The 13,882-nt window shown below is 42.9% G+C and overlaps 1 pseudogene; it reads left to right on the forward strand.

Annotated features, from left to right (window-relative positions):
* The first annotated feature begins 11,879 nt into the window (after window positions 1-11,879).
* LOC101017184 lies at window positions 11,880-12,681 on the forward strand (annotated as a pseudogene).
* Window positions 12,682-13,882: the final 1,201 nt, after the last annotated feature.

Below are 13,882 nucleotides of genomic sequence, written 5' to 3' on the forward strand. Positions count from 1 at the left end.
GGATTTAGGGGAAGGACATGAGGAATCTTTGGTTGGGGGTGATGGCACCATTTTATATCATGATTGTGGTGGTGGTTACATTTATCAAAACTCATCAAATTATATGCCGAAAAATGGTGAGTATGCATTGTATGCCTCATTATCAAAGAAGAGGAAGAGGAGGAGGAGGAGGAGGAAGATGTTAAGGTAGATGTTGGATTTATTGGTATTTATTGTAAAATTCAAATCTGCTTTATATTTGGTAATTTTTATTTCAAAATACACCAAAGCAGTCAGGATGGCCGAGCTGTCTAAGGCGCTGCATTCAGGTCGCAGTCTCCCCTGGAGTTATGGGTTCAAGTCTCACTTCTGACAAAGCTGAATTTCCTGCTGGGTGGGGTGGCTCACGCCTGTAATCCTAGCACTTTGGGAGGCCACAGTGGGCAGATCATTTGAGGTCAGGAGTTGGAGACCAGCCTGACCAACATGGAGAAACCCTGTATCTACTTTAAAAAATACAAAAATTAACCAGGCATAGTGGTGGGTACCTGAAGTCCCAGCTACTTGGGAGGCTGAGGCAGGAGAATGGCTTGAACCTGGGAGGCAGAGGTTGCAATGAGCCGAGATTGTGCCACTGTACTGCAGCCTGGGCAACAGAGTGAGACTCCACCTCAAAAACAAAACAAAACAAAACGAAAGCCAAATAATATGAACTTGAGATGAAACCCACACGAGAAGAATACTCCAAATTTTATGCCCTGAGTTACTTTTCACATGAGCACCTCTAAGTGACCTCCTTAGGGTAAGTAGCACAAGAGATTTATTATTTATCTATGTATTTACTTAGTACTTATATACATATGTGTGTGTGTGTGTGTGTGTATATGAATGTAAATATTATCTGACTTAATCATTTAATGATTTTCCTGAACAACTGCTGGGGTGATGGTGGTAATGGAGTAAGGAGGAAAGCTAGTATAAAATACTTTGCCAAGTAATCCATTCATATAGGTTGAATTATGTCATATGAAATTGATCAAGCCTGATTTTATTTTATTTTATTTTATTTTATTATGTTATTTTTTGAGACAGAGTCTCGCTCTGTCACCCAGGCTGGAGTGCAGTGGCACAATCTTGGCTCACTGCAACCTCCACCTCCCAGGTTCAAGCAATTCTCCTGCCTCAGCCATCCGAGTAGCTGGGACTCCAGGCATCTGCCACCATGCCCAGCTAATTTTTTTGTATTTTTAGTAGAGATGGGGTTTCACCATGTTGGTCAGGCTGGTCTCCAACTCCTGACCTTAAATAGTCAGCCATCTCGGCCTCCCAAAGTGCTGAGATTACAGGCATGAGCCACTGCGCCCGGTCAGCTTCTTTATTTTATAATCCTATCTAATACCCTCACCCAACAATCAGGAAGACCTATTAATAGAATCTTACTTTGGAATGTTGTAAAAGTTACTAAAGCTTTATTGAAATCCAACTATAGAAGATGCTTGTTCTCTTTTTGTTTTTTGTTTTTTTGCTTCTCAAGATCACAGTTTTGTAACCTTTTAGAACAGTCCCTTTTGCATGGCATTCTCACTAATGCAACTGATGTGGTTCGGCTGTGTTCCCACCAAATCTTGAATTGTATCTCCCAGAAATCCCAGGTGTTGCGGGAGGGACCCAGGGGGAGGTAATTGAATCATGGGGGCCGGTCTTTCCCATGCTATTCTCGTGATAGTGAATAAGCCTCAGGAGAACTGATGGGTTTATCAGGGATTTCCGCTTTTGCTTCTTGCTCATTTTTCTCTTGCTGCCACCATGGAAGAAGTGCTTTTCGCCTCCTGCCATGATTCTGAGGCCTCCCCAGCCATGTGGAACTGTAAGTCCAATTAAACCTCTTTTTCTTCCCGGTCTTGGATATGTCTTTATCAGCAGCATGAGAACAGAATAATACAGTAAATGTTGCCAAAGCCATGCACACTTTCATTTGCTACTTACAAGGTGTAGAGTGCCTCCATTTTAATTTCCACTTCTATTTTGATGCCACTTCAAGCTTTAGGAAAGCAGGCTTCTACCTTTTAAGCAAAGATGATTACCTTTCTGGTAAAAAGGGATGCTATAGGCTTAGGATGGCATCCTTTAAGGCTCTGAAAATAGTAACATTGTTAGTAATGATCCTGTAACGTATATGGTTATTGTTCTTTATTCTATGGATCAGAGTCAACAAACTTTGTAAAGGGCCAGAGAGTGAATATTTTAGACTTTGAAAGCCATGTGGTCTCTGTCTCTCAACTCTGCTGTTATGACAAGTAGCCATAGACAACACATCAACAAATTAAAGTGCTTGTGTTCCAATAAAACTTTATATGCAAAAACAGGCTTGGAGCTGGATTTGACAGTTGCTGACGTTTGTTGACCCCAGCTGTAGATTGTAAACATCACTGAAAACAAATGTGCAACTTGTTATGATAGACTGTTTATACAATGAAATAACATAGGGTGCTTTTATGAAGAGAACCAATACTGAATAGTGAAATATCCATCAGGAAGTCCCCATATCCGAAAATTAGGGTCTGCATCTTCTGGGACTCTGCATGATTAACTGGCATGCAAAAATCTCTGATTTATAGAAAATATAAATTTATCTAATATAGTTTAGAAATGTTTCACAGATTAACCACTTTGGTTGCTAATTGAAGTATACTTTAGCTACAAATGTAAAATTCAGAGTAGGTTTTACTTTTACTTTGTCTTTCTAAAAGATTATACTTTTTTATATTTAGCAAGTAATATAAGGTGACAATTATTCTTGTTAAAACATTCCAACAAATCAGATTGACTCCTATTGAAGATTTAGCTCTGCAATTTTTTATTCTTGGCTGTAAGGAGTAGATAAGGACACAGATACCATCTATGACTAGAATTTATGCAATTTGCCGTGTTCCCTTGTACTAAGATCATTTCCCTTGACTTAAAGCAGAATTATTAAGAACTTCTGAACAATCATGATTTAAGCAAAGGCACTATTATTAAATTGAACTTGGGACCGGGCGCAGTGGCTTACGCCTGTAATCCCAGTATTTTGGGTGGCTGAGGCAGGCGGATAACAAGGTTAGGAGATCGAGACCATCCTGGCTAACATGGTGAAACCCCCTCTCTACTAAAAATACAAAAAAATTAGCCGGGCATGGTGGCACGCACCTGTAGTCACAGCTACTCAGGAGGCGGAGGCAGGAGAATCATTTGAACCCAGAAGACGGAGGTTGCAGTGAGCAAGATCATGCCACTGCACTTCAACCTAGGAGACAGAGCGAGACTCCATCTCAAAAAAAGAAAATAATAATAATAATAATAATAAATAAAAACAATTAGCTGGGCATGGTAGTGTGCTCCTGTAATCCCAGCTACTTGGGAGGTTGAGGCAGGAGAATCACTTGAACCCAGGAGGCAGAGGTTGCAGTGAGCTGAGATTGTGCCACTGCACTCCAGCCTGGGCGATAAAACGAGACTCCATCTCAAAAAATAAAATAAAATAAATAGAACTTAGAAGAACTAAGAGTCTTTGTCCTCACAGTCATATCAGTTATATTAAACAAATATATTTTAAAGGATGGAAAGAAGGAAAGAGAAACAAAAAAGATATTATGGTGAATATATAATGTTTTGTTGTTCTAGTCTCCTCTTACTCAGTGTTTACTATCGAGTAAAACTAGTATTTATTTCTTATTTAGTGAGAGAATTTTCTAGCTGCTTTTTGGGATAAGTGAGGATAGAAAAATTACTTCCACTAGGTGCTCACACCTGTAATCCCAGCACTTTGGAAGCCCAAGGCGTGAGGATCTCTTGAGCCCAAGAGTTCAAGACTGGCCTAGGCAATATAGGGAGACCCGTCTCTACAAAATCAACCAACCAACAAACAACAACAACAAAAAACCAAAACAATTAGCCAAGCATGGTGGAGTACCCTAGTTGGATGATCACTTGAGTCTAGGAGGCAGAGGTTGCAGTGAGCCAAGATTGCACCACTGCACTCCAGCCTGGGCGACAGAGCAAGATCCTGTTAAAAAAAGAAAGGAAAAGAGAGAAGGAAAGCAAAGGTAACAGGAAAGGAAAGGAGGAAAGGGAAAGGAAAAGGGAAAGGGAAATTACTTCCAAGGAGATCATTCTTATCTTGTAAAGAACAATTTGAGATGTTCCCTTTAGTTCTGTAAATGTAGTGAGTAGACCCCATTGTCCTGAGATATAGACCTTAATACTAACTGTAATTTTATTATCATACTTATTTTAACAATGACAACTTTTATCCATGATATAGGCCTTGCTATGCAACACTCTTTGCTAGTGAGGGAGCTGACCAATTTTTACAAGAGGAGCCCGTTACCACTGGGAGGTAGTTTTATGTGGTATTTTATTTAATCTTCATAACAACCTTATAAAATAAGTGTAACAGGCCAGACATGGTGGCTAATGCCTGTAATCCCAGTGCTTTGGGAGACCAAGGCAGGTGAATCACCTGAGGTCAGGAGTTTGAGACCAGCCTGGCCAACATGGTGAAACCCCATCTCTACTAAAAATACAAAACTAAGCCAGGCGTGGTGGCGTGCACCTGTAATCCCAGCTACTTGGGAGGCTGTGATAGGAGAATCACTTGAACCCAGGAGGCAGAGGTTGCAGTGAGCTGAGACCAGGCCATTGCACACCATCCTGGGCAACAAGAGCAAAAATCCATCTCAAAAAATAAAAATAAATAAAAATAAAGTAAGTAACAGATGAAAAAAAATAAAGAGACTGAGTAACTTATCTAAGACTACAAAGCTCGGAAGTTGCTGATCTGAGATTCATACCCATGTCAATCTGGCTCAAAACCTGTACTTTCCTATTTCAACATGCTGAGTGAAGATGAATTATCATGAAATTATAACTCCATCAGCGAGAGCACAGGGAGCACTAGGCTATGCCCTGAAAGCATGAGACTCCGAGCAGGTCATGGAATCTTTCTGGTCCCACTTTTTCTTACCTGTCAATAGGATGGCTCTGATAATCAATGGTTCCCCAAAACCAGAACTTGGGTCAAAGTTTGCACATGTCCATCATACAATTAGAAAAGTAAGGCCTGCCGTGTGTGGTGACTCACGCCTGAAATCCCAGCACTCTGGGAGGTGGGTGGATTCCTTGACCTCTGGAGTTCAAGACCAGCCTGGCCAACATGGCGAAATCCCATCTCTACAAAAATACAAAAATTAGCCAGGCATGGTGGTGTGCTCCTGTAGTCCCAGCTACTGGGGAGACTGATGGGTTGAGTCCAGGAGGTAGAGGTTGCAGTGAGCCAAGACTGAGCCACTCCCGGCCTGGGAGACAGAGCCAGAGTCTTTCTTAAAAAAAAGAAAAAAAGAAAATGTAGATTTTCCATAAAGCTACCATTTATTCTACTTAAAAGAGCTATCCTTTGATGTAAGATTATATTTTTTTCTGCATGTTTTATAATGTCCTTCACAAAATAAGATACTGGGAGGAGATGAGATATTATTTTTATTTTATTTTATTTTTATTGTTATTGTTTTTTTGAGACAGAGTCTCGCTCTGTCACCCAGGCTGCCTATTAGCTTACAGTGTTCCAAATACAAAATTTCATTTTCACATGTCTTCTAAGCCAGGCCTAGAATTCTCTTCTATATAAATTCCTAGATTCCTATATAAGAGAACAGGGGAAAAAGTCCAAATTTAGCAAGTTCAAAAGCAGTCTGAGAGTGGAAAAAAAGACTCCTCAAATATTGGCACAAACTTACCTTCTGTGTTGCAGCTGTACTCTTTCTCAGACCCTGTGCGCCAACATTTCTCACCCTTATTTATTTATTATTATTATTATTTTAGAGATGGAGTCTTGCTTTTGTCGCCCAGGCTGGAGTGCATTGGCACGATGTCGGCTCACTGCACCTCTGCTTCCCGGGTTCAAGTGATTCTCATGCCTCAGCCTCCCAAGTAGCTGGGACTACAGGCGTGTGCCACCACGTCCAGGTAATTTTTGTATTTTTGGTAGAGATGGTGTTTCACCATGTTGGCCAGGCTGGTCTCGAACTCCTGACCTTGTGATCCTCCCGCTTTGGTCTCCCAAAGTGCTGGGATTACAGGCATGAGCCACCATGCCCAGCCTTTTTTTTTTTTTTTTTTTTTTTTGAGACGGACTCTCGCTCTGTTGCCCAGGCTGGAGTGCAGTGGCATGATCTCAGCTCACTGCAACCTCCACCTCCCAGGTTCAAGCGATTCTCTTGCCTCAGTCTCCCAAGTAGCTGCAAGTAGCTGAGATTATAGATGTATGGTACCACACCTGGCTAATTTTTTTTTTGAGATAGAGTTTCACTCTTGTCACCCAGGCTGGAGTGCAGTGGAGCAATCTCGGCTCACTGCAACCTCTGCCTCCCGGGCTTAAGTGATTCTCCTGCCTCAGCCTCCCAAGTGTCTGGGACAACAAGCACCTGCTACCATGCCTGACTAGTTTTTGTATTTTTAGTAGAAATGGGGTTTCACCATGTTGACCAGGCTGGTCTTGAACTCCTGACCTCAGGTGATCTGCCCGCCTTGGCCTCCCAAAGTGCTGGGATTACAAGTGTGAGCCACTGCGCCCAGCTAATTTGTGTGTGTGTGTGTGTGTGTATTTAAATTATTATTATTATTATTATTTTTGAGACAGAGTTTCGCTCTTGTTGCCCAGGCTGGAGAGTGCAATGGCACGATCTCAACTCACCACGACCTCTGCCTCCTAGGTTCAAGTGATTCTCCTGCCTCAGCCTCCCAAGTAGCTTGGATTACAGGCATGTGCCACCATGCCCAGCTAATTTTATATTTTTAGTAGAGATGGAGTTTCTCCATGTTGGTCAGACTGGTCTTGAACTCCCGACCTCAAGTGATCTACCTGCCTTGGCCTCCCAAATTGCTGGGAGGTGTGAGCCACCATGCCTGGCCAATTTTTGTATTTTTTAATAGAGTCAGGGTTTCACCATGTTGGCCAGGCTGGTCTCGAACTACTGACCTCAACTGATCCACCCGCCTCAGGCTCCCAAAGTGCTGGGATTACAGGTGTGAGCCATCACACCCAGCCAAATTATTTGTAAATATCTTTATTGAGCAAAATAAGATGTAGGCACCCTACTTTGGCTTCTAAAATATTGTTGGACTTTTTTGGGAATTTTCCTTGCCTATGAAATCCCAAAATTTGGGAACCATTGTTCTAATTGAATGCACAAACTGGCTGGGCGTGGTGGCTCACGCCTGTAATCCCAGCACTTTGGGAGGCTGAGGCGGGTGGCTCACCTGAGATCAGGAGTTCGAGACCAGCCTGACCAACATGGTGAAATCCCGTCTCTACTAAAAAATACAAAAATTAGCCGGGCATGGTGGTGGGCACCTGTAATCCCAACTACTCGGGAGGCTGAGGCAGGAGAATCGCTTGAACCCGGGAGGCATGGGTTGCAGTGAGCTAAGATCATGTCGTTGCATTCCAGTGAGACACTGTCTCAAAAAAAAAAAAAAAAAAAAGAACACACAAACTAGCAGGTTGACTATTGATAAAGCCACAGATTTTTTTTGTAATTAATTTTTTTTGTTGCTGTTTGAAGAATGCTGTTGTATAAATAAACCCTGGTATAGAGAGACAGTTATAACCTCAGAAGAGCAAAGACTCGGAGTATTATTCCATCACACAAAAGGTCCTTTAAATCAAACGTGGATTTGAGTGAATTGGCAACATTTAAAATGTGTGGAATTTTACTTGTTAATACAGATTTGCAGCTTCCCTAGAAAAATTAGATCTGGCCATCTTGAGCCCACATGTTGCTGGAGCACAGTGGCTGTGGCCCTGTGGGCATGGCATGAGCCTCTAGTTTGCCATCATCCCCACCATTTTCTACTGCATCTCACCCTGCCTGCTTCATTCATGTGAGTGTGCCATCCCAATCCTGCAGGTTTTTATGTTTGCAACCTCATGCAAGTGCAGTCTAGGGACCACAGCACTGATGTCACCTGGGAGGTGGTCAGAAATGCAGAATCCCAGGCTCCACCCAAAATCTACTGAATCAAAACCTGTGTTTTAACAAAATCTCCAGGAAAATCATATGCACATTACAGTTTGAGAAGTCCTTTGAGAAGAACCTGGAACCTCAAGATCCTTTCCTCAACCAGATTCTGTGACCATGGGCAAAGCTCTGAACTATTCACTGTGGCAACAGGTACAACTCACAGTGCCTAGGGTGGGAAGACAGAACAAAATCATATATTAAAATAGCTACCGCTGGGCGCAGTGGCTCACACCTGTAATCCCAGCACTTAGGGAGGCCAAGGCGGGCAGATCATGAGATCAGGAGTTCAAGACCAGCCTGGCCAATATGGTGAAACCCCATCTCTACTGAAAATACAAAAATTAGCCGAGCATGGTGGCTGGCGCCTTTAGTTGCAGCTACTCAGGAGGCTGAGGCAGAAGAATCGCTCGAACCCGGGAGGCGGAGGTTGCAGTGAGCCAAGATTGTGCCATTGCACTCCAGCCTGGGTGACAGAGAGAGACTCCGTCTCAAAAAAACAAACAAACAAACAAAAAAAACAGTTACCATGCCAGTCGCAGTGGCTTACGCCTGTAATCCCAGCACTTTGGGAGGCCTAGGCAGGCAGATCACCTGAGGTCAGGAGTTTGACACCAGCCTAGGCAATATGGTGAAACCCCGTCTCTACTAAAACTACAAAAAAATTAACTGGGCGTGGTGGTGTGCGCCTGTAGTCCCAGCTACTCAGAGGCCGAGGCAGGAGAATTGCTTGAACCCGGAGGCAGAGGTTGCAGTGAGCCGAGATCATGCCACTGCTCTCCAGCCTGGGTGACAGAGTGAGACCCTGTCTCAAAAAAGAAAGAAAGAAAGAAAAAAGCTACTATTATAAGGATGATTGTACAAATATATGACTCAGACTGGGCTGGATCAGTGTCTGCTGGACTGATGTTGGTGGTAGGGGGATGGAGGCTGGAGCTGGGCCTCAAAGACAGGAGGGAGAAAATGTCCAGAATGAGGTGCTCACGTTCTGTAGTGAGGGACCCCTCAGCAGCACAGACCGGCTGGAGCACAGAGCCTGATTTGGAAATACTAAGAAAGCAATAAGATTGGAAATATATTTTGAGCATAAACTGTAGCTTAGACTTCTAAGCTAAGATATTGGCATTTGTTCTCTTTATAATGAGAAGCCATTGATAGCTTTAGAAGTATGAAATGAGTGTTTTGAGGTTAATAGTCTGACAGATTGTGTAGGGTCAGTGGGTTTTATTTTAAAGACACACATTCAGAATGGTTTTACACACAAGCCTAGATGTAGGTAAAGCAAATTCCTAAAGGTATGACACATTTTGTGTCTTTCCAACCTATATTGGCATGCGTTTCTCTGATATGTGAACTCAGAGTCCCTGACCCAGCACCCATAGCCATGCTGAGTCTTTGCTGGCCTTTTGTCAGGCCTTGCCATGAGAGTGACCATTAAAGGTCAGAGAGTCATACGGCCTCTCCCAGGGATACTGGACTGGCCTGGGAATTGAGGAATTCACTCCGCATCCAAGAACCACATTTCCCCAGCTGTAAGATGGCAGAGAATAATGTTTGTGTCCCGATGAAGTTCTAACACACAGTGTTCTCAGATGACTGGCAGCATTTTGAAAGTAACATGTGACTGTGTAATTTATGCTCTTTGAATTTGCAGTGAGACTATTCGTGGCAGTACAATGTCTATCCATGCTCCTAATTAGAAGTTTTCCAGAACAGCTCATGTGTCTGAATTAGAAATATTTGTCACAGGGCATTAAATGTGGCATTTAGCTGTTGGGTGATTTTTTCAATAGAACTTTGTTAAAGACCAGATATAATGTGTCATTGTTTCTTTTGTGATTCTGGATTCTTTTTGAGAACTAAATGTTTAAGCAGTAAAGAGCTGAGACACCCTATGGGTAAGATCCTTTATAAACCAGCCCATTACACCGTGAATTCACTTACATTGTTGGCCAATGACGTCATGTAAGGATCAGATTATGCTTTTCTGTTTGGGTGTGTTTTGTGTTGATTTGTCAAGCCTGGAGGGTTGGCCACCAGGAAGAAGTTGAAATGGCCACTGAAATCCCCTAACTGTGATTGTCACAAACTTGGGTCTGAGATACACAGAAACACTTGCTTGTCATTAGGCTGAAGCTTTCAGCTCAGGCTGTACCAGTGCCTCTTGGAAATATAAATGAAAGCATTTTTACAACTCAGCAACAAAATATCCAATAGCCTGATAAAAAGATGGGCAAAGGACTTGAACAGACATTTCTCCAAAGATGATATCCAAATAGCCAATGAGGACACATGAAAAGATGCTCAACATCACCAGTTTCATTAGAGAAATGCAAGTCAAAACCACATTGAGCCATCACCTCACACTCATTGGGATGGCTACTATCAAAATACAAAACAAAACAAAACAGAAAATAACAAGTGTTGATGAGGATGTTGCAAAGTTGAAGCCCCCATGCACTGTTAGTGGGATTGTAAAATGGGGTAACTGCTATAGAAAACAGTATGAACAGTCCTCAAAAAATTAAAAATAGAACTACCATATGGCACAGCAATCTCACTTTTGAATATATATCCAAAAGAATTGAAAGCAGGGTCTCAAAGAAATATTTGCACACTCATGTTCATAGCAGTGTTATTCACAATTGCCAAAAGATGGAAGCAAACCAAGTGTTTGACTGATGAATGGATAAACAAAATGTAGTATATACATACAATGGAATATTATCCAGCCTTGAAAAGGAAAGGCCAGACACAGTGGCTCATGCCTGTGATCCTAGCACTTTGGGAGGCCAAGGCAGGAGGATTGCCTGAGGCCAGGAGTTTGAGACCAGCCTGGGCAATATAGTGAGACCCCCATCTCTACCAAAAATAAAAATTAGCTGGATGTGGTGGTGCATGCCTGTAGTCCCAGCTACTTAGGAGGCTGAGGCAGGAGGATCGCTTGAGCCCAGGAGTTCAAAGCTACAGTGAGCTATGATTGTGCCACTGCCCTCCAGCCTGGGCAACAGAGCAAGATCTTGTTTATTAAAAAAAATAAAAAGGAAAGAAATCCTGTCACATGCTACATATATGAACCTTGAAGACATTGTGCTAAGTGAAATAAGCCAATCACAAAAAGACAAATGCTATAGGATTGCACTTATATATCTACAATGGTCAATTCATAGAAACAAAGTAGAATGTTGGTTACCCTGGGCTGAGGGGAGGCAAGGGGGCGTTGTTTAAAGGATATATACAGTTTCAGATTGCAAGATGAAAAAGTTCTGGAGATTGGTTTCACAGCAATGTGAATATACTTAACACTCTGAACTGTATACTTAAAAATGATTAAGATGATAAATTTTATGTGTTTCTACTACAATAAAAAATACACAACAGATAATTGCATGAATAGTCCAATTTGTAGCCTCCTGTATCTATGCCCTTTGCCTTGTAACTTCTTAGTCCCTTCACACACTGTCTCTGGGCTTGGCACATAAAGTACAGTCAAAAACAAGCTATGTAAGTTCTGAGGCTAGGTCACAAAAAGGATATCGTTTCTGCCTTGCCTGCTGTCTCAACTGGGACACTTAACATTTGGTACCAAGCCAGCATGCTATGAAGACGCCCACAGTAGCCAACATGGAGACTACATTGAAGCAATACAGGTATTGAGAACAGAGACGCCCCCAGCCCCACTCCCCACCCAGCTGGCTGCCAGCATCAGGTCCACCAAGGAAGACATATGGATGGCAAATAAGCACATGAAAAGATGCTCAACACCATTAGTCTTTAGAGAAGTACAAATTAAAACCATAATGAGACATCACTACCTACTAACTAGAATCACTGAAATTAAACAGACAACAGACCATGTGCTGGCCAGAATGTGGAAGAATTCACACTCTCATAGGCCAATGAAGGCGACACAAAATGATACTGTCACCGGTAGAGGGTCATGGCTGCAAATTGTCCAGATTCTTGGCGTTTTGAACAAAGAATTGGACAAAACGCCCAGCAAAGAAAGAATGAAGCAACAAAAGAACGAAAGCAGCTGTCTCGCCTTTCGGCTCGGAGGAGGCCAAAATGTAACTTTCTTCGTCGTCCCGAATCCGGGTTCATCCGACACCAGCCGCCTCCACCATGCCGCCGAAGTTCGACCCCAACGAGATCAAAGTCGTGTACTGGAGGTGAAGTCGGTGCCACTTCTGCCCTGGCCCCCAAGATCGGCCCCCTGGGTCTGTCTCCAAAAAAAGTTGGTGATGACATTGCCAAGGCAACAGGTGACAAAGGGCCTGAGGATTACAGTGAAACTCACCATTCAGGACAGACAGGCCCAGATTGAGGTGATACCTTCTGCCTCTGCCCTGATCATCAAAGCCCTCAAGGAACCACCAAGAGACAGAAAGAAACAGAAAAACATTAAACACAGTGGGAATATCACTTTTGATGAGATCGTCAACATTGCTCGTCAGATGCGGCACCGATCCTTAGCCAGAGAACTCTCTGGAACCATTAAAGAGATCCTGGGGCCTGCCCACTCTGTGGGTTGTAATGTTGATGGCGCCACCCTCATGACATCATAGATGACATCAACAGTGGTGCTGTGGAATGCCCAGTCAGTTAAGCACAAAGGAAAATATTTCAATAAAGGATCATTTGATAACTGGTGTAAAAAAAAAAAAAAAAAAAAAAAAAAACCGAAATCAGGGATTTATTGAAAACGAAAGTACACTCCATAGCGTGGGGGCAGGCCGAGCAGCGGCTCAAGGGCCCCGATACAGAATCTTCCCTGGTCCAAATACCCTCTAGAAGTTTCCCATTGGCCACTTCATGCTCACCTCAGGTAAATGAAGTGGTAGCCCACAATCAGTCTGTTAGGTTGCAGAAAGCAGCCAACCAGAGGATGACGTGGTTACAAAAGTTACACTCCTGTGCAAACATATGATTGGTTGCAGAAAGCAACCAATCAGAGGCTAGGGTGAAGTTACAAAGTTACACTTCTATGCAAACGAAGACTCGGCCCACAATCAGTCTGATTGGTTGTGGACAGCAACCATTCAGAGGCTGGAGTGAAGTTACAAAGTTGCAAAGGAAGACTTCACCCGCAATCAGTCTGATTGGTTGCTGACAGTCAATTTCCCATGCCTGGCAGAAAAGGTGGGGGATTTGTAAAGGGAGTAGCCTCTGGTTTTTGTGATTTAGGCATGGAAAATTAGGGTTTTCCTTTCAGTTTAGTTCTAGGAACGCTGAGTGAAACAGCCTTACGTTCCCTGCCTTCAAACCCTATTCTCCTGCCTCAATACAACTACTTACCAAAACAGTTTGGCAGTTTCTTAAAAATTAACTATACACTTACCATATTATCCAGCTATTTCACTGCTAGTTGGTTCCTAAGAGAAAAGGAAGCTATATTCTTAGAAAGAGTTGTACGTGATTGCTTGTAGCAGTTTTATTTATAATAGCCAAAAACAAACGAAAAAAATCTCACATGCCCACTTACAAAGTATGGTGTATATTCTTTTTTTGTTTTGAGCCTCACTCACTCTGTCACCTAGGCTGGAGTGCAGTAGGGTGATCACAGCTCACTGCAGTCTTGACCTCCTGGGCTCAAGCAATCCTGCCTTAGCCTCCTGAATAGCTGGGATTACAGGCACAACCCTCCCCGCCCAGCTAATTTTGTATTTTTAAGTAGAGACGGGGTTTCTTCATGTTGGTCAGGCTTGTCCCCAACTCCTGACCTCAGGTGATCCCTTGGCCTCCTAAAGTGCTGGGATTACTAGGCCTGAGCCACCGTGCCTGGCCAGGAGCAGATGTTTAATAGCAAAAGAAGGAGAAAGAGAAAGGAAAATAGCTCTCTCTTT

This window comes from Papio anubis, chromosome 14 (assembly GCF_008728515.1).
Source record: "Papio anubis isolate 15944 chromosome 14, Panubis1.0, whole genome shotgun sequence".
NCBI lineage: Eukaryota > Metazoa > Chordata > Mammalia > Primates > Cercopithecidae > Papio > Papio anubis.